Source organism: Manacus candei, unplaced genomic scaffold (genome assembly GCF_025592945.1).
Source record: "Manacus candei isolate 608988 ecotype Guabito, Panama unplaced genomic scaffold, ASM2559294v1 h1tg000011l, whole genome shotgun sequence".
Taxonomy (NCBI): domain Eukaryota; kingdom Metazoa; phylum Chordata; class Aves; order Passeriformes; family Pipridae; genus Manacus; species Manacus candei.
The window spans coordinates 27,341,312-27,367,716 of record NW_026138059.1 but is presented as its reverse complement, the minus strand read 5'-3'; the positions used below and the strand labels follow the sequence as shown (position 1 = coordinate 27,367,716).

Below are 26,405 nucleotides of genomic sequence, written 5' to 3'. Positions count from 1 at the left end.
TGAGCACTATGACTTTGTCAAAGGAACTGAAAATGCTAAAGTGGAGATGCTGTCTCACAGCGCGAAGGCAGATGTGAAAAACTCACTAAAGCCAAAATTTGGAGTAGCTGCAGGTAGAGACCATTACTGAAAAATGATTGAGTGAAGAGTTGCTGAGTTCTTCAAGAAATACAAGAATATGAAAAAGTTAATAATCCAACTGATAGATAAATTGCATTCCAGTTAAAGTATTTTAGAAAGGTGATGCAAGCAATTGCAAAAGTTGAAGAGAAGTTCTGTTTCTTTCAGTGGTACAGTCACTAAAAAAAAACCCAGAACAACAGACATTCAAATTTTTTTCTCTTACAGCTTCAGTTCAGACATTTCAGATCAGGAGATAAAGGAACGAACAGAATTTTGAATTGCCTCTCCTGCTCCCTGGCTTGAGGCAGATTACCTGCCAGTTTAGTATGGTTGTCTGTTTGGTGCACTTGGGGAGGATATTTTTATTACCTTTTTCAGGAGACTAATCTGCTCTTTTCAAGTATGTATTTATAATGACTGTGAAGTCTTGACAAGCTTGAACCATTGAAGTAAGTAAAGAGCTGAGTGAACAGCTCATCATGGATAACGCTGGTGTAAAACCAACCTGCATTCCATCACCTCTGTAAGGTTGCTGTTGACAGGATGGTAACATGACCAAGTCGCCATAAGAAAAAGTACAACTAGATATAATATAGGGAAGTGTTACATCAGTTAGATCCAGCATCCTGAGCATGGGATGCTTAAGTGACAGTTCAGAATACTTTTAAGTAAAGACTGTCTGGCATTGCAGGGCTAGTAATTATTTAAGGGAACAAATCTTGAGAGACCTTTAGCAAATCCCAACTGAAGCATTGTATAAAAAGGCAGAGGAATACAAGGAATGAGACAATTTACATGTCTTGGCAGAGACACACCAACCAGAGGGGAAGTCCAAAAGGAAATGTCACCAACTGGCAAGGCAACAGCTGCGTTTACCAACTTAAACAAAATTAGTCATTGAAAATACAAATGTAAAGACCAAACTAGGAGTCTTCCTCTCAGATGTTATTTCCATTTTAACATGTGGATGTGAGTATTGGAAACTCACCAGAGGCACAGATGCCTCATGCCTCCAGAGGTAAATACCTGGGGAAAATACTAGGTAACAGACGGAATGAATTTGTCAGAAATGCAAAGATCTGTCACTTTGTCACCAGCGTGTCCCCCAAGTTCTCCAGGGTAAGTGATGGAAACATTGGGTCGTGTGCTGAGAGTGAAGCCAGCAAGCCTGTCTGAGCAGATGGGCTCTTGAGCAGCTGGAGGAACATGCAAATGGTCAGACCAGATATTACTTGGAGTGTGAACACTTACTGGCACTCAATGATACAGAAAAACTGCAGAGAGCAGCTGAAGATTGGCACAGACATTGAAGCCACATTGGCTCCCAGAGCAACATTTGTGGGTGCAAGAAGGCTTTGGGGGAAAAAGTTACTCTTGGTACACTTGGGGGAGTGGGTGTGTGCTTACATGGGGTTTTCTCCTTTAGAGATCCAGACTATTTAAAGTCACTGAGAGGAACCAGAGCTTCCCAGTGACGGCATTTCTGGCCCAGGCTGCAGAGAGCTGAATTGCATGGACAAGCCAAGAAATCTGTCATCTCTGGTCTAGAGTGCTTTTTCTGTCTGGCCTCAAGGAAATCACACGACCTCACCAGCTCTCCAGAGCTCTCTGACCTCAGGACTGTGAGATTTTAATTAGGAGCAGTGGACAGTACACTACTTTTTGTGATTTCACAAGCTGTCCTCAGGGGCTAGTAGGTGATGCAAGTTACTGTGGAAATAGAAAAAAAGCATGTATTTCACACGCTGAACTGGGAGTAAAGTTGCTTGTAGCTATATTTAAAAGTGGCCCAAGGTGGTGTAAGTGTAGCTACAGATTGTCTTCAGAGGTGAAGGGTAGCTCTTACCTTTCTGCTTCATGGGTGCTTGTGTGTTAGACAACACAGTTTAGTGGGTTTTTTCAGTTGATGTGTTAGATGATGGCAGTTACTACAGTAAAAAAAACGTTTAGGTACCTGAGTTTTAGACCAGTTTGTGTAACATGGGGACAAAAATAACATCCCGTGTTATTTATAATCCTTCCTTCACTAGTACAAATAGAATTTCAGTTGTTTGTTCTTTATAACTCTGGTTCCTCTACTGCTTTCATATTAAAGTTACCCTATTCATTCTCCCTGCTTTTATCACTGCAGCTTAGCATCTTGTGTGTCAGGGTTGAAGTAGTGTGCACCCCTCTTGTTAGGCCAGTGTTACCTCAACTCTACTGCTTCTCTTTTGACTTCTACACTGGGGTACATACAGCCATCAAATGTTTATTCCTAGTGGCAGTGTCACCTGCCTATTGGATGATAAGCTGATTTTTCAGAGAGTTAGAAATTTAAGGCAGAAACTACTGATTTGATGATCTGCTCACACATTCCCAGCCAGACTCTTATTATTTCTCATCCAGCCTAGCTTTAAAAGGTAGAGACAAGAAGATCCCAGCACCAGGCCTGGGGAGACTGTTCCAGCACCCAAACCAAAGCTTTTTGCCATGTTCGCAGTGAGAATTTTACTTGCACATCCCTCAAAGGCATTTGTTACTGTTTACCACAACCTTCCTAGCTAAGCCAGATTTAACCCTTTTGTTTCTTTCTCAGTAGCCTTGTAGGATAACTTTGGCTCCTGGTAACTACAAACCTGGGACTGAGCATCTGTATTGAGGTTTGCTTTCAGCCTGCCCTGTTTGGTGCAGCAGAGCTCCCCTGCAGCAGCAGGGTGAGCCGTGGCAGTAGGTGCAGACAGACCTGCATGCTTCACGTGATACCATCCTTTTGTATCTGCAACCAAGTGACAAAGTCACCTATTTGGCAGGCAAGAGCTAAGCCATGCATTTTCCCTTTGAGAACCAGTAGACATCACAAGCAGCTTAGTAAAGGCACAGTACTTTCCCGAGTTGGTGGTGTGAGTTATGCTTCCTTCCCTCTCCAGAGATGCTCAGAAAGCAGGGTGTGAGCTTGGGAGCATGATCAAGGATCCCCTTTCTAACCACAGTGAAAGGCAGTCTATCTAGAAGATAGACTCCCTTTTGAAAACAGTCTGCTAAGTGGGGCTGCAGACAGCAAGGCCTGCCACGGCATGGGCTATCCATGCCAAGGAGCTCATCTGGATTGCATTTGAGAGGGAGTTTCAGATGAGAAGAACCTAAATGAACACAGGACCTGCTGTATTTGAAATTTTGACGTCAGCAGACATCAGAATACAGATGTCGCCAAACTCTGTAGGTAGGTTGGGATGCAGCAGAGGCCAGTTATGAGAGCTTGGGGCATGCCAGGGGCCAAATCTGGTTGCCCAAGGGCTTCCCTGGCCAGTGTTTCACAGAGCCCCAGGACCATCTGGTAGGGCTGCTCAGTGGTTTCTGCAAGGAGCTTCGCTTGCAGGATCTCAGCTGGAAACCCCATTAAACTGGTGTCCAGTCTCATTGGGGCCACTTGCCTTTGCCCATGATCCAGTGTGGACATGCAATGGACTGCCTGCCTATCTGGCCTGGATCAAGTCATTTGGGCCTCTCACAGATACATCCCCCAGAACAAAGTCGTAATACAAATTGATCATGGCAGCAGGGATGGAGTTCAGCAGGAAATTGGCCCTTGGGGTATTTTATCAAATTTTTGAAGCATGAATTGTTGGTAAACCAGAGCTAGCATTCCTAATCTGCAGTAAGAAGCGATATAAAGCAGCTGCAGCCCTGCTACTGGTGTCTGGCATTGTATTTTTCCTGCCCTTTCTCTGCAGGCTGGCTGTTAATGTTACCTTCCTTCCCAGGGGCATGGAGCACACTGAGGACCCCAGTCCAGCTGGAGATGGCAAAGCTGTGAAAATGCTGCTGTGTGTGACCTTGAGCCAGGAGACCAGACCCAGCTCTCCTGCCGCCAGGCCCCTAAGGAGTTTGTCTGTGTGCAGGTGGCCATAGTGGAGCTCTTAGTCCCTTCCCTAGGCAGCAGAGGGGTTCATTCACCGCCTCGAAGATGGGTACCTGCGGTGGTGTGGCATGTGCCCTGGAAGGGACTGTCACTTTGCATCAACAGGAAAGGAGATCTGGAGAGATGACTGTCGCAGCTGCAGGTTTCTGCCTTCCATCTGATTCAGAAGAGATTAATCATGGTCTAAGCTGCTGGAGTGATGGGGCCATAGAAATCACCAGATAAGTACTAGACAGCTAATTAGACAGTATTTTACTTTGTAAGGTGCATTCTCTAGGTGAGTGTAGCAATCAGCAGAAGTAGAGAGCTAGGTATGAAAGGCATGGTAAAACTGAGATTCTTGTATCTTTAAGTTGTGATGCTTGATCATACCGTTTATTAACTGTCAGCAGCTTAAGTATCTATGGTGATCTTGCACATTTGGGCAGATAAAAGTTTTTACAAGTTAATGGGGATGTTCTCTAAATTACATTAGTTTCTGCAGGAACATCATAGGTAGCCTTTTGTTTGCACCTCTCCATTTCAGGATTGCATCAGGAATAACTGAATCGTCAGTCTAGACTTTTAATTTGAAGAAAGTTTTTATAAGCCTCAAGTCACAGGTTTTATATTCTTCTGCAAAATGCTGTGAAAATGTTGTAAACAAAAATAGTACATGTAGCTTTTCAGAGCCCCGGTTTGATTTTCATACATTGGTTTACTTATTTCTTGTATTCCTCTCGATGAGGACAGCAGAAAGAGCTTTAAAGATATTTTCATTTGTATGAAACGATATCTCTGCTGCGACTGAGACCATAAGGACTTCTCATTTTCTGCCGTCTCCCATGCTCTTTAATCTCTCACAACTCTGCATGTCTATTTGCATCGATTTGCATCTCAAACCGATTAGATAAAAAATTAAAAGTTTAGTTGGAAATTACAAGATGTACTGAAAAGTGTCATACTCTTTGACTGCCTTGCTTCCAGGAGGTAGTGGGTGGGAAAGAATAAAAGCATACCTTAATTATACAGTCACTCTGTTTATTTTCACCACTGTAGCTTTGCTGAAATGTGCAGCAGACATCCTAATTCCACCACGCGGGGTCCCTGGATATTGCACCTGCCAGGTCCCGCAATCTTGGTACTGTAAATTGGGGATGTGTGTGTGGCTGAACAATGCAGGAAGACTACAAGAGGTTTATCCCATTAGAAATAAATTACAGTGTAGTGTAGCATGAAAATGATGTGTCAGTGAATACAGAACACAGGATTACCTTCTGTCTCTTCCCTTTATCATAGATAACAGCAGCAGTATGGGAAGGAGATTTATATTGCGCTTATTTGAAGCTGACCAAGCAATTTAGGTGAGATGAAATAGGGATTTTATTTCTGGAGAGAAGAATGTGTTCTTGCTAAAATGCCATTAATTGCTTTATTATTTAAGGCACAAATTATATCCAGCAATTTGTTGGTCTCCTCTTTTTTTCCGGTGAAAATAACTCACCATGGAAAGATTATTCTGTCAAAAAACGATGAACCTCTTAACAAATTAAGTTGAAAGAAGCTGAACTTTCAATTCAACTTCTCTTTCCCCCCACACACACACTCTCTCTAAGCACTGTGTGCATGTGTGAACTTCAATAAAAAACAACAGTGGCTTTGTTAAATATAAAAACCTTAACAAAAACTATGGCAGCACTAGAATTACCGGCATCCCCTTACATGTTGGGAAGCTGCTATCACGCTGCAGTAGCAGTGGCACAGCATGCCTGTTGCAAGCAGAGCCTTGTGCTGGTCACACATGGAAGTGAGGAGCTTAGGAAATCTCTCTTGGAGGCAGAGGCACTTGCCAGGGTGGTCCCTTCCAAGTCCGGAGCTGAACTCTGCTCCTGCTTCCCTGCCCTTGTTTTAAAAATGCCATGTAGAACTTCTTCCTCAGGCACTGTCCCTGTGTGCCAAGCTTCCCTGCTTTGGCACTTTCTTGGGTTTTTTTAATCAGTATCTTTGCTATCTCTTTTTGCTCCTGTTGGTGCATTTTTGTGTTTCTTAATCTGGTGCCTCCATCAGCCTGCCACCAGCAAGCCGGTGGCCTATCTCCATAACCCAAAGCTATGCTTTCTCTCCCAGGGCTTTATGCCTAGAATTTGCCCTGACAATATTAACTCAATGCTTGCCCATGACTAATTTATTTGCAATAAAGTCAAATTAAGTTGAGCCCAAAGGTGATGTGCCCCCGGGCGTATCGCAGTTTTCTTGTACAAGCTTTCGTGTTCCTGCTTACAGGAACAGTCACTTCCACATCTTGCCCAAAGCACAAGCTTTGGGGTTTCTGCTTTGGCACAGGCCGAGGATTAAGAAAGATTTGGAGGTTGTGAGATGAGCAGATTCTTTTGTATTGTTAGTTCACTTGGGTCACTTTAGAGACCTTGAAAGCATAACTTGCTTTGACTGTGGCCTGCAGAATTTCCTTACATCCAAGGGCAACAAGGAAGAATGCATCTAGACGTGCACATGACCTATACAGGGACCCTGTCCTTGCTGCGTCTGGATCTCAGGTCGGTGGGCTGCAGCAAAGGTGTCCTTCCTGCGACAAACAGCCTTTCTGTGCTTGAGGTTTAACTCAGTACTTTGCCACAGCACGTTAGAGTCTTCTTGGGTAAAACCAGAGTTCAGTCATTAAGTTAACATGGAAGCATCCCAGTCTTCTATATCCTGTTTTTACAGGGGTTTTGTCAAGGGATGTCTAAACTGTGCTTCATAGGGTTGCCTCCCTCTTCTTTCTACTACTGCAGGCTGAGCAGTGATCACCGTAAATTAGGTCTATTAGTGCACTGATCAACCTATGAGTTTTTTTCTGGAGTGAGGTGATAATTATGTTTTACTTTAAAAATAATAGGTGTTCCATAGAGCAAGAGATTTGAGGCCAGTTCTTGTATTTTTCAGTTCTTCATAAGTAAAAGTGATTCCAATAATATATATATATATAATATAAAAAAAGTTCCATTGTTGCTGTTTTCCTTGTGAGACAGAGCATTGCTTTCTGTCATAAGTGATTAACGCTGCAGCGAGACCCCTGAATTGTCAGTGACTGTATCATTTGTGTCACCATTGATAGGAAAGAAGAACAGCTTTTAGAAAAACTATTTTTATTGAAGATGTGTAGACATGAATTTATAGCTTCAATCATGATTCCAAGAGAGCATCTGTGAAAGTGAGATAGTTAGAAAGCTGGATGAAAGAGCTGGCAGGAGGAGTAAAACGTAGAGGGAGACTGCAGGAGGGGATAACACCTGGAAACATGTATTGGGATAAGCGAAACTGGAGAAGGTATGCAACCATTGTACTTCACCAGTCCCTGACCAACTACTGGCTTCTTGCCCACTTTTGTATTTTTATTTTGTTTCATCATGGCCTGGTGCATTTATTCCCAGCCTTATTTACAACAGATGATTTTTATAAGGTTCAGAAGTGAGCAAGTGCTTTTTCCAACTCTTTGCTCTCCGTGCCTGCTGGAACATCTGTATGCACACACTTTCCTGTCTAAAGATAGTTTAAGCTAGCATGCCCAAAATACAGCTTCAGGCTTTGGTTTGTTGTTGTCTTAGTAAGAATAAAAGTATGTTCTAATATTATGTCACTCCGGTTATGTGTTTCAGCAGCTGCAGTCTATCTGTGTCCAGTTTGTTGTGAACGGCCTTACTTCCTGGGGTTTGTTTTTCCATAGCCAGAGTCCTGGGTTGCTTAGTTGGACTGAGCCCATGCGTTGCACTCTTTCTGTGAGAGTGATCATTCTTGCCCAGTAGGATAATTCCAGCAGGGTTTTCTGCTGGAATGACATGACCTCCTTTGACTGACCTCATGCTCTTCCAGAAATGCTGTTTGAACTGCATCTCTTCCCACCCTCACTGCTTCCTTCCCCCTGGCCCTACAGACATTGCTGTAGTTGTGCAAAAAAATTCCCTCTTTCTTCAGTACTGTTTCCTAGTCAGATACTTCTGCTTTTGCTTCCCAAATTTCCTGACTTGACCTCTCCCCCTCCCTCCATCCAACACAGATGTGGTACACTAATCGTTTCTGGTGTACATGTATGTTCCTGCAATGTGCATTGAAAAAGTGGGATTTACTTCCTGTGGACCTTTCTTTACTTTTATTTATATTTTGTTATATTTAGTTTAATGCATTGCAACGTGTGCTGTGTGGTCATGAGGCTTAATTTTACCCTCCTGTTGTGCATTCCCATGTAGGAAGCTGAGTTGGGAGCTTTGTGCAGTCTGAGGATCCAGGAAAAAGAAACTCTGCTAAGTGGCAAGTTGTGCTCCAGCTGCAGTTCTGGATTGACTGGGGTTTGGAAAGCTGAAACACACTCGGATGTTTCAGAGGAGGCTGGTGGAAAAGATAGAGAGGAGCAGAGAAGTTACCAGGATCAGCAAATGCTAGCTGTTCATGCATTTGTAAATGGATATCACAGTTCATGTATTTGTGTGGAGATGTCGATTTTTGCTGACAAATGAAAAAATATGCCAGGCACTTTTACACATAAAGCAGAGAAAAGTGACGTGATTGTGCATGGTTGTAAAAGCTTTTATACTCCTGCAGTTTAGGAAATGTGAAGTGGCAAAGTGAATGAATTATGTGGGTCATCTCAAGTGAGTGCCTGTAAAACAGTTTTGCAGCTCATTATCTGTTATTCTCTTTCTAAGGCTGGTTTTATGGAAAGGGAACTTTTGAAACTTTGAAGATTCTGGTTTTTATTGGTGGTGTTCTTCATCTGTCCTTGGAGTGGCAAAGGCAGGCTCTCCTTGCTATAGAAACCCAGCACACTTGGGCTGAAGGAAGGTGGAGGTGTTAGAGCTTCCCTAGCAGAGCAGTTGGGTGTCTCCTCGCCACTGCTGGCCAGCTGGAGCCAGGAGAAGGAAGCAAGAAGCCATACAGCTGGCATCCTTGTTACAATTTTTAGCGTCTGCCAAAATTGGTTTAAAATAGCTGTTACTCAGAGACCCATATTACAAATTTGTATTTGAGCTAGTTGGACTTTTCACAAGGGTTGGAAAACAAGATGGCAAACAGTGCAGCTTGCTGGTTTTTTAATACCGGTTTCCATGTTGTGAAGTTTTTGTCACATACATTTCTATTTCAAGCTCTGGGCCATGAGTTATTTGCTGTAAAGCATGCTGTTGTTGCAGGACTGAATATCTGCCCTTCTTTGGCATTTGGATTATCCTCATTTGTGCTGCAGCAATGCCCAGAGGCTGAGCAAATCGGGACCCCGCTGCGCTGCATGCTGGGTGACAGCACAGTGATGGCCAGGACCCAGTAGCCTGGGCACTGGCTTTGGATGGCTACTGCCACAAGCTGCTTGGGAATATCAACTGCCAGGCCAGAGGTTACTAGGGACAGAAAGCAGGGATAATTCAGATGAGGCAGTCAAACTTGCATTTTAAATGCAGTTTGCAGTCAGGACATCAGTAGTGCCTTCCTCACCTGAGTCAGCAGATACAAACATGCTGCTCATTGTCAGTGACTATCATTACATATTTCAAAGCCTTATAAGCCCTGACCTACTGTTTGATCTCTGCCAACACTAGTTCCAGTAGGACCAGTGTGAAAACAAACTGTTAGAAACAGAGATGCCAATTAGAGAGGTGTATTTTGTCCTTCCCAATGGGGAATCCCTCTACCATTTCCTTTTGCTCTGTGTGCAGTATCCTTGGATGAAGGACAGGGAATGATGTCCTCAGATTCAAGAGAGATTGAGCTGTAATAGTGAAATGATGGGAATCTTTTTTGTGTTTATAGTATGCCTTAGTCTGAGACAGGTTGGAAAAGAGTCTTAGAATCATAGATTCATTTAGGTTGGAAAAGACCTTTTAAGATCATCAAGTCCAACTATTAACCCAGTACTGCCAAGTCCACCACTAAGTTGGGCAGAAAACACACCACTGGGTGCTTTTTGTATGTTGTATGGGAGGGTGTGAGATGGTTTCCATAGCATGTAGTCTCAGCCATTAGCGTGATTCACTTGTGCTGTTGCCACCTAGGACAGGTCTGCAGTTCTTGGGAACTAGAGCAGATAAAGCCTTATCACCCCCCACCTTCCCTTGCCAGGCAGTGTGTGTGCTGTACACAGCACCAGTGTGGGTACAAGCTGAGGGAAAATTTCATTATGTTTGACAGTGCCTTTTTAACTGAAGTACTGCCACGATTGGCATGACAGGAGTGAATCCCAAAATTGGTTGATTGCCGAGAGAGACTGTGAAGATAGACATGAGGGATAAAAAGAATTAAATGCTTAATTAATGGGTTTATACTCTCTATTTCTTGGAGCATTACTAGTTTTCCTCTCTCCTGTTTTGTTTACTTTAAGGTGCCACTTGAAGCTGTATAGAAATTTGGTAAAGAAATCTGCATGTCAGGGTTAAGAGGGTTCTGAATTAGGTGATCTACTAGTTGAATATTGGACCTTTTAAATAGGGAAATGGTTTGGGCTACCTACATAAAGAGGTTATTTGGCCAATATTATATATATTAATGATAGCACCTATACAACTGTGTAGTTACTCCTGATCCTAAGAGACTAAAGTTTCAGCTTCTCATGGCAGAAGTTCTCTCCTGTTTTCATGTACTCCTGATAACATTTTTCATTAAAATTCTAGTTACGAATGTCAACATTTCTTTGGTGTCTCCTTCTGTTAGTTCCTTGCTTCCCACATGCTGCTTTATGTGAAAGTCTTTGTGAGTTGCTTAAAGGAGTAAAATCCTTCATGGTAATGGAGATGCTAACGTGCATGACAGTTCTTATCCATCCAAAAATGGCAGCAATTGACTTGTAGTTTTTCATATAAACTGATTTTTCACTCAGAAAAGTTTTCACTTAGAGAAGGTAGCTATTAATTACTTATCTCTCCATGTTTCAATATGCCACCATCTCGTTAAATAGCTCCCTTTTCTATTTCTTTCTGAAACTATAAAGCACTCTTTTCTGCAGAACAAGCTCAATGACATCTTGACACTTCCTTAATGTTTTCAAATCCTGGTGGGTTTGAGTGAATTATTGGATGTATTTGAACTTCAGATTCAGAGCTTGTAAATATGCACAGATTAAAGCTAAAAGGGTTGACAAAAATGCACTTGCAGTTGCAAGTGCTAGGTTTGGCATAGTTATCTTTGGCAACACGAGCCTAATCAAGTCCAGGAACTTGAGTGATCATAAATCTGTTGTGATACCGATAGTCGCCTTTTATTACAGTAGTTAGTACTACCTCCACTATTATTAGATTGGACCCTGGGGAAAGGCAAAGGAAAGTGCGAGTCTCTCCCACAGTGTTTTGGTACTCATCATCATCATGGCTAGGCTTCGCGAACGAAGATTTGAGAAGGATTCTATCCACGCTTGCTGCAAGCACGCTGATGGCTAAAAAGGCCAGTGGGAGATAGACAAGACCGGTTGCAAAAGGCACAGTGGAGTGTCTCCTTAGGCGGTATTGGCAAGGCACAGTTCTTTCTGCGTTGTCTTTTCTCCTCAAGAATGGTTCTGCGTGTGTTCTCAAAAGAAGCAGCAGAGTTATGAATAGTGTGTCTCCATGTCTCCCGATTGGAGAACAAAGTAGACCAATGATGATGATCAATATGGCCAAAGCTGAGATGTTGTTTCAGGGAGTCCCTGTATCTCCTCTTTGGAGCTCCTTTCTTGCGGCAGCCAGTGGCAAGTTTGCCATAGAGCACGATCTTGCCCACACAGAAGCAGCTCTGCAGCGTTTAACATCCTGCTTTGCAGAGACTGCTGAGCTTTTGGGGCTGGAAGTCAGCTTGAAGAAGACAGAAGTTTTCCACCAACGTACACCTCAGGAAGTCTTCCGTCATCCCCACATCATCATTGGTGAATCAGAGCTCAAGTCAGTTTTGGTACGAAGCAAGTACCAAAGATCCTTATCTTTGCTTAGCAGATGGAGAGTAAGGTGACTGTATGAGACCAAGGTGCTGAAGAGGTCTCATCTTCCAAATGTTAGTCCAGAACCTTAATGTGGAATGGCGCTGCTTTCACTGGTACCTTGCTTTTCTGTTTCCAAACACCAATGCTGCTACCCACGAGAGACCTGGAAAGACAAGTCCACCCTAGCAATGAAGCTTCCAAGAGCTGATTTCTGATGCTTTGGTGGTCCAGGTGTTTGAAAGATCTGTGAAACCCTCAGCCAATGGCTTTATTTTAATGAAAGGATTTTTGCAGTGACATTAGAGCTATGTGCAGGTAGGTAGCCTTTAAGCAAAGAGAGGAAGTAGGTGGCATCTCTTTTGTTACTACTTCTGCCACTTCACTGTTTGAGAAGAATGCTTTTAAGGGCTCCTATCATACCAACATCTCCTGGCGAGCACTGTTAGCCGGCTCTGTGCAGGGAACAACTGGATCAATAGGTGTTTAGTTCATAAGTTTCACCTACTCATGTTGTTTTCTATTAATAACTTCATGTTTTAATCCTGTAAGTATATTGTGCCATGCATCTGTCTGTTTAGGGAGCTAATCCTGTGGTGGTAGGCATCTATTTCAGGAGCAACCTAGAGAAAGCACAGTCTATTTGAGTGCTAGCCTCCGTTATTGTGCATAGTGGGTTAAATTGTGGATATTAGTGTAGTGCAGAAGTTCAAAAAGGAAAGATATCACTTGCAGCGTCAACTCATTAAAAATATTCTGTACAGGTTTTTCCAAAAGAATAGGCAGCCCAAGCACAGTGGGCCCTGTGCCAGGGTATGTAGTAGCCTTGCACAGTACCAATTGGATAAAAGGCAGCTTTTTCTGGTTTTTTTTAAGTATTCCTTTAAAAAAATAAAAAGGGTTTGTGTACAGAAGTAGCAAATTAATTCAGTCCTATCAGAAAGTAGGTCAGTGACTGACCTCCTGATAGCATGAGGCAGCAGTTTCAAGCAGAAGTGACAGCTCAGCAGCATGAACCCTCTATGTCTCCAGGAAACTTGTTTTGACAGATGTAAACACATTGTATCCTGTATTCCTCTTGCTTATTTATTTTTTTGCTTCTGCATTTGAAACCACAAGCTGTCACTCTCCATCCCCTTTCTTCACCCTTTCTGGTCCCCAAAGGGAAATGCCTTGTAATGTAGCTAATAATTTTTGCAGGGCTGCGTAATGAGTAACATTCCAGCAGGGTCAGAGTTTTTTTATGACAGACGAAGTTGGGCACTGTAAACCAGACTTGACTAAAATCCAAACCAAAGTCTTTCCAATGGTAAGGGAAGTCAGTGGGAAGACAGGAACTGGATTAATTTAGGATCCTTGTGTCCTAGTCTTGCTTTTCTTTATGCTGACTGAAATTTTTGCGTAAGCCCACATGCCTCTTCAACGTTTGTATTGCCGGTGTTGGTGTCCATGTTGCTGAACAGACAGGTTCTTTGAACATGTTCTCACTGCAGCCGAGCAACTCCTGAAACTGGGATGCTTTTGTAATTTTGAGGGAAGTACGAAAGCGTATATAAATTGGATGGTGGCTCTTTGAACACCCTATAAAGAATAGTTGGCTCAGAGGACATGGGAATATGTTCCTCCTTTCATTGAGTTGTCATTATCAGCAAGTATTAAAGGTGGATTGTACACTACTAGTTAACTACTTTGACTGGTACCTTTCCTGCAGTGATTTCTGCTGTGGAAATCACTGTGAATCAAAAGGTCAAGCAAGGTTTCCAGCAGTCTCTTTTATTTTGCTTGTAACCAGATTACACATAAGATAATGCTACATAGATTAGATAGGAGGATTTCAGAATGCACTAACCACATGGCTCAATTTAAACATTTTTGCTAAAGATCTCATAAAACTTGACATTATTTTCTTCATTACCTCGTTACCTTTCTGGCCTGAGGTTGCTCAAAAACATCCAGAGAATCCTATGGTTATACAAGGAGTGTGTACGAGGTGTACAAGGAGTGATTTTTGCCATGTGATACATAAACCTCTAGAGCCCTTCAGTTGTACATTGCCCTAACTGAATTTTTAAGTTCATTTGTTTAGAAGTATTACATTACAGTAAAAACAGGATGATATTATCTCAGTTAGAAGTAGAGATTTGATTTGGGAGGATGGGAATATATTTTTTAAAACCAAAATGCTTCTGGCTTTATTAGAGGTTCGATCTGAGTAGACTCAAATCAAGCAAGAAATTAGATAGATTTATTTAACAAAACTATCTATGGGAAGCTGGGGAAGAAGAAAGTCTTGTTTCAATGAATTATATGTTTCTGTGCTAATGCTGTAGATAATGCTGTCATTGATCATTACACACCATACAATGTACATCATGCTAAGAAAGTACTGAAAAATATCCTAGTATATACAGTTAAAAACAAAAAAAGGTAAAGCAAAGGAGAAGCATGCTGTAGTGGGTTGACTCCGGCTGGATGCCAGGAACCCACTAAAGCCGCTCTCTCACTCCCCTCTGCAACTGGACAGAGGACAGAAAAAAAACAGTGAAGGATTCATGAGCTGAGACAAGAGCTGGGAGAGGTCACTTACTGATCACCTTCACGGGCAAAACAGACTCAAAGTGAGGATAGTACTTATATTTATTACTAATAGGATCAGAGCAAAAAATAATCTTACAGACGCTTTCCCCCCACCCCTCCTTCCTTCCATGTTCTCCCTCCTCCCCCACAGCAGTGCAGGGGGACGGGGAATGGGGGTTACGGTCAGTTGTTGTTTCTGCCACCACTCAGAGAGAGGAGTCCTTTCCCTGCTCCCGTGGGGTCCCTCCCATGGGAGACAGTCCTCCACAAACCTCTCTGATGTGAGTCAATCCCACAGGCAACAGTTCTTCATGAAACTGCTGTCCTGTGGGTCACTTCTCCATGGGGTGCAGTCCTTCACAAATGAGCTGTACCGGTGTGGGTCCCCCACAGCGACCACAAGTCCTACCTGGGAAAAACCTGCTCCAGCATGGGCTCCTTTCTCCATGGGCTGCAGGTCTCTGGCAGGACCCTGCCCCATCCTGGGCCTCCCATGGGGGACACCTTCATGCATCCACCTGCTCCAGCATGGGCTCCTCCATGGGCTGCAGGTGGGTCTCTGCACCCCGATGGTCCTCCATGGGCTGCAGGGGCACAGCTGCTCCACCATGGTCTGCACCACAGGCTGCAGGGGCCTCATCTCCAGCACCTGGAGCACCTTCTCCCCCTCCTTCTGGACTGACCTTGGTGTCTACATTGTTGTTCCCATGTTCTCACTCCACTCTTTCCTGGCTGGAATTCTTTCTGTGCAACAGCCTTCTGTTCTTAAATATCTTATCACCCAGGCGTTGCTATTACTCCTGATTGGCTTGGCCTTGGGCAGCGGCAGGAAGCCCATCCTAAAGCCAACTGGCATTGGCTTCAACAGACAGGGGAAGCTTCTAGCAGCTTCTAACAGAAGCCACCCCTGTAGCCCCTCAGCTACCAAAACCTAGCCACAGAAACCCCCTACAGATACCCACGCACATGTGTGTGAGTATACTTGCGTGCATGGGGAAGGCAGTTCCCAGTCTGCCTTCTGAGAGATCCTAGCGCTTCCTTTCTGATGAAGCAGCAAAGGTGGACACAGATGCCAGCTTTCAATTCATTACATTCTTCGCAGGGACACTAATTTTTCTCTGCTTAAAAGGGCTGGAAATACAAAGTGGGCTCTAGAAAGGCAAAGATCTAATGGTTTTTCCCACTGTTTCATGCTTGCAGAGATACTACTTCCCCTTGCTCCCTCCTTCATAGGGGGAGGAGAGTCAGGAAGGGAACAGCATCTTTAGACCTCTAAGGTCATCGAGTCCAACTCGATGTTAACCCAGCACTGCTGAGTCCACCACTAAACCATGTCCGTAAGTGCTACATCTACACATCTTTTAAATATCTCCAGTATTCCAGTACTGAAATCCTTTCTGTTCAAGACAGTTTGAGCATCTCAGCCCTTTCTTAAAGTTTAAGAACTGGAACCACTTTTGAAGCATGTCCCCACCCCAAATGGGAAGTTAGGAGGTTTCCTCCCACCCCCACATGCTCACAGGAGATCCTGCCAGGCTGCCAGTTAAGCAGCTTCCCTGTTGCTCCTGAGTGGCCAAGCTCTGTGTAACAGAGATGAGTTGGTGACCGTTGCAGCAACGTGAAGACAGGCATGGAGCAGAGACGAGAAAATTGCCTACAGTGTAGGTAGTCACTGATGCTGCTTGCCTTGGGAGAGGAGAGGCCCTACCCCCCTAAACCCCAGCAGCTCTGAAATCTTTGGGTTAGCGTCTTGTCTCACTGGTTGAAAGAACAGTTCCCATGGAATAAGAAAGCTACAGTCTTCCTTTCCTTTTGAATTTCTAGCCAGGAGAATTTGTTTCATGCAGTCTGCATCCCATGCAAGCAGAGACTATCCAGTACATATTTAGTATATATATATTCAATACGTGTATTTACCCCTTCAGTTGTGTGTGTGTATCATCAAGGAGCAGGACAGCTTCATATATTTCCTTTTGCCTTTGAAATGTTGGTGATGGCTTGCTGGGATGAATGTCATCTTTATGGCTTTCTCCTGATGCCCTGCATATAGCAGCTTGAGGGAGTGTGACTGTGGGATCAGCCAAGACTCTGCCATCCTCCTTGTGATGAAACCTGGAGGGCAGAGCAGAGAGGTGTGATGCAGGGAGACCACTGGAGATCCACAGTCTGCATTTCCCTAATACTGAACCTTCCTGCACTGGCCCTGTATTGGTTACAGCAAGCACAGGCTCACAAAAGGGACTTGGCAAGAACGGCCCTTCTGCTTGTGGGTGGTTTCTTCACGCTCACAAGTTCGATCCCTCCGGAAAAGACTTGTCACAGGTAAACAGATACTTTGTCTCAAAAAAGCACTCCAAAATAAACAAACGTAAAGAAAAAAAAACTTCAGAAAACCCCAAGTCCCACTTTTTTCCTCATAGTATTCTCCACTCGCTTAGTGGGGATATCTTGGGTTCTTTCCATCCCAAAGTAAGAACTCAGTGGGTTTAAGGTCCTTATATTCCCTTCCATACAGCAAAGAAGTAAAAATGCACAGGAGAGATCGTATATTGGCAACTGAGATAACTTATGGTAAAATTAGTTTTCTTCCAAAGTGGAAGAGAAAATTGTTGCCTTTTAGGTAAATAGACAGCTGAAGTTTTTGACTTAATAGTTGAATCATTTTTATTTCAGCCTCATTGACTCTTGGACTCAATCCAGTGAAATAATGCATTTCATGGGATGCACAGAAAATATTTGTAAATTTTTGTTACTTTGGAGGAGGAAGGTAGGAGTTGCCACTTACTTTAGTGATTTTCTGAGTGTACAGCAATGAGTTAATTAAGCATGGATGATACCATTTCAGCTGGCAGCACAAGGTAGTGTCCATCCTGACTGTAATGATGTAAATGTACTTTGCTTCCATTAGACCTATTTGAGAATAAGTAGTTTGTCAGAGTTACATCTCAGATGATGAAGAAATTCTGTACAGGGTGTGTGAGGTGAAGAGACTGTATGAAATTTCATCCCCCCCTTAATGTTTTGCAGGAGGTCTTTTTGGTTGATGTAACATGTTTTGGATTTTGTAGAGAAATTAGATGGATGATTCTTGCACTGATGCAAGCAGGGGGCAGTTGGATTGGTCCTACAGAGGTACAGCCTTGCCTCTCTTGAGGACTTTGGAACCGCTCAAAGCATCTCTACTTTGTACAATCGTTAAGGGGAAAAAAAGAGAAAATTAATTCCTTGTATTGCCAAGCTAATTTCCTGAATGAATTTGCTCTGCATCCTCATGCAGTCTGTGCTCTGAGATTTGTTGCAGCTTACAAAGAGGTACTAGAGCACAGGAAGTCCAGGTCACTGGTGCACAATGTAAAGCAGTGGCTTTTAAGTGCTCCTCATGAAGCCCATTTGGCAGGTGCTCTGAGTGCTCATTTTGCTTGGCTTTGTTTATTTACCTGGATTTAGGCTAGTGTGGGGCTAATGTTTTAAGTTTGTCTCACCACTGAAACGCTGCTCATGTCAACTGGAAACACCTTTATGTCCATTACTGATTCCAGGTTGTAAATGAGACAGATTAATTATCCTGCCCTGAGGAAGAAGAGAAGGAGTTACAATTTAAGAGCTGCCAATGGTGGGCATGAGTGCTGACTAACACTTACTATCTTGAGTACACGGAAATCAATTTGGACCTCGTCTGATGAATGCTGGGAGTTTTTTTTCCATATAGAGGTACACATGAGAATCGAGAAATAAATGCGTTCACTTAAGATAACATTGTGTGACAGCTGAGAACAATTAAAACTCTTACTTGTAGCTGTATTTTTTCCTTCCTTTCTACAGTAGGAGGGTGGTGTCTACAGCTCTGAGGAGTTGGTACAGGCTATTTGTCACTGCTGTGATCTTACCTAGAACAAGTATCGTATAAGGTTATTTATTTTACAGCCTTTTCTCCTAGTTTTGCACAACACACAGATCTTGGTAGATGGGAAAGGATTTTTTTTTTCTTACTAGAGTCTTTTTGGCAATAAACACATGCCTAACTGTAAGAGAAAAAACTTTCACAACCAAGCTTGTTTTGTGAAGCCCAAACATTTATGAAGCTTACAAACCCTCAAACTTTGCATAATGTGCCCATCCCTGGTCTCAAACATGAAGTGGCAGAAGAGGGAAGTGTTACTTTTTTTAACCAACAACTTATGACTGTGTCAACACATGACAATTTGTCAAAGCTTGCTGTAGCGGTACTGTAAATTAATTTTTAGCATCAGTTGTGAGTGGTAAACACTTTGTGCGGTGTGAACAGCTCTTAGTACAGTGTGAGTTGTCAGCAGCTTGTGAGCTACCCTAAAATAAAAAAAAAAACACAAGGGAGGGAAGGATGCAAGCTCGTTTACTAGTACAAAATGGATCTGAGTCTGCAAAAATTTGACATGTGGTGGTATGTTTTTTTCCTCTGTACCAGTCAGCTCAACCTTGAAAACTTGTTTTTTCCATTAAAAATGATCACCTGCAAAGTTGGGAAATCACAACTCTCCATCCTGTGCACCAAGCAGTGCCTGATGGCAAACATCTTTCTCAGACTCATGGCTCAATGAAGTAAAGCCCTCTCTTTACTCTTGTGTTTTGCCTTTCCTTGCTTAAAAAACAGAACGTGTCCCACAAACGCAAGCATAGTCCTTTGTTGAAAAGTCTTGAATCAACCACATAAAATACCTGGGAAAAAAACAAGGTGGCAGCCCAAAGAGAAATGATGGGTGATGAGTGCTCTCTCCTCCTCACCTGTCCCTTTGCTGTTTCTCCTTGCCTATCCCAGCTGCTGCGGTGGAGCTGGCATTATTGGTTTGTACAGTAGCAGTCGACATGATGGAAGAAAATTATTCCGTACAAAAAGACAGGGAGTATGTATTGTAGAAAACAACTTTTCGATACAAACCAATTTAAACCTGTCACTTTAGCAGAACAAGCAGTAATAACCTCCCAACCTAACAATGACTGCTAAGCCGAACGTTAATTCGCTCAGTTGTTGAATTGCTAACGTGTCTACAACTTACAAGTGAACACCCACTCAAGAGAGAGAAAATAGAAGTTGGTGCCTGGAATTCCTGGCCTTGCTGAAATCACCTACATTTCTTTGGCACTAATTCATCTTGCGTTTCCTGCAAATGTTTTAAGTAGAACTAGATGAGAAAAACAGCTGCGCTCGTTTGTTTGCTGCTTTGATACACTCGGTGTGGGGCTTTTTTCTCAAGCACAGTCACTCTTGGCTTATACACCGTAGGCTGGCTTGGGCTGCATCTTGGGGCTTGTTCCTGTGAGCAGGCAGCACACATGAAGCTTGGTAAGAGAACTTTATTGAGACATACTGAAGCTAGTTTTAACCGTGTTATAGTTTTAAAGAGAAAGATTGCTTTATTTGTGTATTTGCTCATAAAGAATTTTGGTTATCTCTCCTTTTCTAGGTATAACTGTAGGTGCTGCCTGTATGAAAGAGCTGAGCCACACCATCCACTAAACTGTCTAGAGCAGCAGTTGGCTTGCTTGGAAGTTGCTTCCAGGACTGTATTGTAAGTAAGTATTTTTGCAAAAGCAACATTAAATGATTTCCTCAGTTTTGAGGTGGTTCTGAGATGTTTTGGTTGTTTTTTATAATTTCATAGTTTAACATCTAGTTGACATTAGCGTTGCATGTGGGAATCTGAAGCATAGAGCTAAAGCCCTTTAAAGGCTTTTTGCTGACTTGTTCTAAAACTCCCCAGCATAGTACCTGAACGCTTCTGATAACATGCAGCTATATGTAAGCCTATGAAGAAATTTGGCCAAGTACATATTGATCTATTTTGTCATTAACTCTGTGGCATACATGTTTTTTGAGTGTTCATCCCTGCCTGCATTTTTATACTTCGGCATTTTAGCTATGTGGTGTAGCCCTGCTAGGGCAAATGCTTTGTGGAGATTTTTGTAAACTGTGATCTGCCTAACTCAGTTTGAAATCGTCCATGACAGGTTGCCCTTTCTGATCCAAAAAGAGCACTAGTTTGTCTCTTTGGGCATGCAGGGGATATGGCTTGGGAACCTCAGTAGGCTATGAATGGAGGTGAATTTGTCAGCTGCATCTGTTTCCATGATCACGGAATTGTAGAATATCCTGATTTGGTTAGGGATCCACAAGGATTATTGAGATCATCGTAGTGATGAGTGAGTCTCAATGTAGAGGGCCCTATTTCATATTACGAGCCAATTGCATTGAGAACGTGTTAGCATTTAGAATTAATAGCATTGTCCTAGAAAACTTCAAGATATGCACTAAGAAAACCTCATCATGCTATTTAAACAGTTCCTTTAGAAAGCATAATCCATTTGGGGATGTTTGTGACCTGAAATTTTATATCTTTTATTTCATTTTATATTGCCTTCATTTTTCTGCTGCTGCAGGTTACGAGAAGTATGATATGAGAAGTATTTATGACATAAGTGCATTTTCCTTGAAATGGCCTCTGATAACATGGTCGCTTGAGATGGCAATCGTGGGAGAGTTAGCGACTTAGAGTTCAAATCACTTAGTTAAGTATATTATGCAGGCTGCTCACACTCCTCAGCACCTTGCAAAATATTCCCTACAGGTGACATTTGCTGTACATAAACTAGGTTTTATATATATATATATATATATATATGCTAATCCCGTAATCCCATCACCAAGTCCTTCAAATGCAGCAGTTGAGTCAATTTTTGCAATAGGCTTTTTCTTTGCGTATCTTTGTTCTTTGTGGTCAGCTGTGGTCTCTGTCCAGGTGAGGCTGTGCTGGACAAAATTCTTTGGCTCAGCTCTGCCAGAAGTTATCTGCTAGATAGAACAACTGCTGGTTTGTGCCTGCACTGTGCCTGCTGGACTCATGAGGCACTCAGCCCAATTCACTCAACTCACCCTGCATGGGTGAAGGTGAATGAGATGAAAAAAGGACCCAGTTGCTGTCAATGATCAGGCATTTCAGCTGTCACAGATTGGCAGAGAACAAGTGAGGGAATTGCTTGGGGGAAATTAGGACTTCAAAAAGTCTAAATTCTAACAGTTTTCTAATTAGAAATTTAGAACAAGGCATAATATTTGTTTTCAGTATCATGCCTGTAAATGATGTGTCTGCTTCTGGAACTTACGTCCTGACCCAAGCCACCCTTGCTTTCACAGAATTATAAAATCATTTAAAATCATAGAAACAGAGTTGTTTAGGTTGGAGTACATGCTGCTGAGGCAGTCTCAGTTGTACCAGTTCCTTGAAGGATTCACTTGCGGTTTTCTGCCTCATGTCCTTCCAATTTAACTGTATTAGTCTGTTTAATGGTGCCAGAAGGACACATATTGGCTCTCCATGAAGCCTCAAACAGTAGATACGTGCTTTTAAATGGTTAAATAAATGTTAATTATGATTCACAAATAGTTTTTCCCCAACTATTAAGTAGTATCAAACGCTGAATTTTTCATTCAGTAATTGTTTTTCCAGCTGCTGAGTGGGACCAAGTATTCAGTATTTTTACACAGTTATTTTTGCAGCTGCTCAGCTGCTTTAAGCGTAAAAGTCTTATGTTATTTTTTAGGGCTTGAAAGCTGTGGATGCACAGTGGGCACAAAAAGCCTGTGGTGGGAGTGGAATGATGACAATCTGATGCACCTTGGTTAGTTGTGGATAGTTTGGGCCACATCCAGATAAGCTGAAAATAGCATACTGGGGACTTTTGAAAGTTTGTGGGTTTGCAGCATTTTCTCACAAAAGTCTGAAGTCTTTTTCTTTCTCACTGTGTTAGTTATTACACAGGTGGAAATGAGTTATTTTTTTCCCTTTCAAAATCTTGAGACATTCTGTGAAGGATTCAAACAGTGTGAATTATTTCATGAAATAGTGGTTTGACTTGTTGCACCTCCTTGAAAATAGTATAATACCACAGAATTTTGTCTTAGAAGTGCATATTATGTGCCTTTCACAGGGAATCTTAAAAAATTTTCAAATATCAATTAAACCACAGATCATGATGATAGTGAAAGAGACATTGTTCTCACCCACCATGACGACTACCCTGGCAGTGAGCACATGGCTCACGTTTTCCCAGTGATTCATTAGCTAACCCAGTAAAACATCCTAGGCGGTCTGATGCAGTGGCTTACTGGTAGCTGTTCTTCAGATGATTACTCATGTCAGTGTGATGCATAGCAGCATCAGAACATTCACTTTGGAACTTACCTTTTTTGTGCATCTCTTTTCTCTGGTTTTCCCACCAGATCTGCTCTGCTGCCTCACAGTGCTGCTGTTTGCATAAGCAGTTGCTGTAATTCTGTGAAGCTGTGAATTAAGACATCTCTTTCTAAATATCACTCCCGTGTTTTAATGACACCATAGTCATGAGCACAGGGTGCACAAAGGACACTTAACACTGAGCTCTAGGGAGAGGATGATGTTGGTGGGGGAAAAGACCAAATAGTGAAAGGTAAATTCTGTTTAATCTTCAGTTGTGTTGATTTTTTTAGCCAAAACAAAAAGAAGCAGAATAAAAAGCTTTCACAAAGCAGAAGTGGAAGTGAAATGAAACGTAGTGACTAGACAAATGAAAAAAAAATGTTCATTATAAAACCCACCAAACTTAAATCACAAAGCCCCAGAAGAAGAGGTGATCTGTCAACCACCCAGCTTGGACCCAGCTTCCACCCAACTGGAACCCATGGTCTGGGTTCAGTTCCCTGCCTTGGTCACAGGTTTCCTGCATGTTCTTGGCCAACCTCCTTCATCAGACCTATGGCTGACTTCCTCATGCGTGCAGTGGAGATCATAGAATCATAGAATCAAACGGGTGGAAAAGACCTCCGAGATCATCAAGTCCAACCCTTGATCCAACACTGCCATGGTTACTAGACCATGGCAATAAGTGCCACTAAGTCTCATCTTAAAAACCTCCAGGGATGGAGAATCCACCACTTCCCTGGGCAGCCCATTCCAATGTCTCTCTGTTACTCTCTCTGTAAAAAATTTCTTCCTAATATCCAACCTTCCTCACATTCATTGGTGAGGACAAAACCTACTGATGTTGCTGAAAGACATGGATGTTGTGATGGGACGAGCCACCCCAGGGACTAGAACAGGAGGGATGTGCTTCCTCGCAAAGGATAATCGCCCATTGCTGCTTGCATTTCCATGTTAAAGGGTAGAGGAAATGATTTCCAGATTTAAAAAGAGTTGATTTTTTTCTTTCCAACTCTTTCAGGCCTATTTCTTGTGGAGTTTGGCTGCCCCGGTGCAGCAGCAGGCTTTGGAATATTCCCTGTCTCTCACCTTTCTCCTCTCAGTCTGTCTGCTTATGGCTTTGAGTCATTCCTGTCTGCTCAACATGCGCACCCTGCACAACCCAACAGAATCAGAAACATAGCTTCTGTCATCTTTCAAGTTACATGGAGATCTCCTAACATGTAAATACAGTTGTGTGTAAGAAAGAAACCAAAGAGTGCTTGAGGCTGGTCAGAGGGTTACCAAAGGTGACCCTAGCATCTGAGGAAGGTGGTACAAGGCAGTGGGACATCACACTCAGAAATGCCTGGCAAAGTGTGTGCTGGCACAGTGTGACTTCTAAGGATGTCCACATAGCCCATCACCACCATTGGCCTTCAGCCCCTCTGCTCCTCCACTCAGTCCCTGATAGGCAAATATTCATTTGTAGGGGATTTGTATATACTCTCACTCAGTGCTGATGCTAATTCTGAGTAAGGAATCAGAAACGACAGGTTGCGTGCCTTTTGATGTGTCCTTTTATCTCCTTTGGGTTGGTAGTTAAACTTTACTCTCCCCTTATAGGGATTATTTTTCTCTGAGAAGAGCCTGTGGAGCCCCATACACTCTTTTCCTTCTCCAAACAGGAGAATGCTCTTCTCCTGACAGGGATGAGATCTTGAAAGTACAGACAGGTTCATATTCAGACTAGAGCCATGCTTTGTGTTCTCTTTGATTCTGCTACAACAACTCTTGCTGTTTCCTGTCCACCCACCTTCTTTACTGCCTTCCTCTTTTCTTTTAGTATTGCTTTCATAAACCTTCCTCTGACCTGACCCTCGACTTTTTCTGAGCTGCCAGGATTGATTAGCAATCCTTCTCTTTAAGACCTGTGTAGTCCTCCCATCCCTGATGTATTTCAAGTCCTCCTCCCATGGCCACAGAAACACTTCTTTAGCCTTACCTTGAGATCCATACTCACCTGGACCACTTTCTACCACTGATACTCTTTATCCTGACCCTGCCATAAGAAGTTTCTTCTTTGTCATGACTCATTTTTGTCAGGACATAGAAGTATCTTTTCCCTCCCAGATCTTCCCTCCTCTGCTTGTTCCTTATTCCCAAATGGCAGCCAGCCTTTGTCTTGGGCGGGTTGGATTTTCTTCAGTAACTCTCATCAAGTTAACTTCATTGTTTATTTTTTTCCCACCACTTCACTGCACTTGTTTTCCTTCTCTCCTCATTCATAAAATGGTTTGGTTTGAACTGGTTCTGGTTTCTCATTTGGACGCTGCTTAATGGCACCACACAACAGTCTAAATGCCTGTGTACTGAGTGAGGGGCAGACCAGAGGTCCACCAGCCCTGCCTCTGGCCATGGCCAGGAGTGAACATCCATGGACAGTGCACGAGAAGGCAGAAGACAGGCATGGGTAGTGCCAGTGGAAGGGCTGTGATTTAGAGGAGCTCTACAGTAGCCTTGGTGGATCCAGAAGCAAACCCACTGATTTTGGTTGAGTCACTGTCATTTTAGATAAATAAAGAGCCCACTTCTCCCTTGGAGACACAGTGCAGCTCCAGGTTGACTGCTATGTCTAATCCAAACTTCTGAGTATGAAAACTTCTTGGTCCAGGAAAAGCAATGTCTCGCTCCTTCCAAGTCTGGTCAGCTCAGAGCCCCTTGCTATGAGAGAACATGGATGGTTTGAGATGTGGTGCTGTTGACTGGATGTCCCCTTTCTGCCTGCAGTGCTTGTCCATTTTCCCAGCTGGTGAAACTGGAAATTCAGCCTGCTTACAGCTCTAAAGGACCGATGCCTGAAAAGACAGCAACTGTTTAGTTGTCCATTGCTGTTTCAACCCCGTGCCCATGGTACAAGTAATGAGTTATTGAGCTAATTTAGTTCTATACAGAAGAAGTGATTTTCATCCTGAAAATCAGGAAGGCTATTTAACACAGTGTAATTGACTTCAGCTGTAAGATTCAATACACTTATCTAGGATTACAGATCAATAAAATCTGATTGTGCCGAGAGCGACAGGAATTGTAGAAACACACAGGGACTGTTTTCCCCCTTTCCCATGGACAAGCTGAGCTGAGTGTCTTCTGATCCTTATGGTTTGGGTTATGCTGCTGCTTGACCTGCACATTGGCAGGACCAGCTTGAGGTGGTACCATTTGACATAGGGAGATGAATCCAAGGGGATGAAACAATGGGTGGCCACCCTCAGTCAATTTTACGTCAGTGACTTTCTCATTTCTGCGTGCCCTGACGGTGTTGAGCTGGGGGAATGGGAAGTAAGCTATGTCTGGTTTCATTATGATAGTGATGATAATAGGATCCATGAGGTATGTGAGATTAAAAGCCCTATAACATTGCAGGCCAAATCATTCATGGAGGAGAAGACCTGAAATCAGTTCAGTGCCTAAACATCTTTTTGTCTTGCCTCACCCAGTGTAGAAATAAATATGGGAAAACTAATATTTATTCGGTATTTCCTCTCACTGTTTGCCAAGGAAGCTGTTTTAAGCCAATTGCTGTATAGAAACATTCACTGGCTGTCGTGCATTGGCTTTTATAACTGTGAGCTGTAAGTATGGGGAGCCTTTTTGCCCAGGTTTTCATTAATGAGTTTTTCAGCAGTCACTCTGAAGTGAGGAATGAATG

At 42.9% G+C, this 26,405-nt stretch overlaps 1 protein-coding gene across 6 annotated transcripts in view; it reads left to right on the top strand.

Annotated features, from left to right (window-relative positions):
• The window catches only part of BACH2 (BTB domain and CNC homolog 2), a 193,491-nt gene that overhangs the window by 68,288 nt on the left and 98,798 nt on the right, over positions 1–26,405 (top strand). For 3 of the 6 annotated variants that reach the window (XM_051777771.1, XM_051777773.1, XM_051777775.1), the window contains one exon: positions 19,949–20,057. The gene's annotated coding sequence lies outside the window, so the exon portion shown is untranslated. Of the gene's footprint in view, positions 1–18,046; positions 18,219–19,948; positions 20,058–26,405 lie in introns of all 6 variants that reach the window. The other 3 variants (XM_051777772.1, XM_051777776.1, XM_051777774.1) reach the window with 2 other exon arrangements.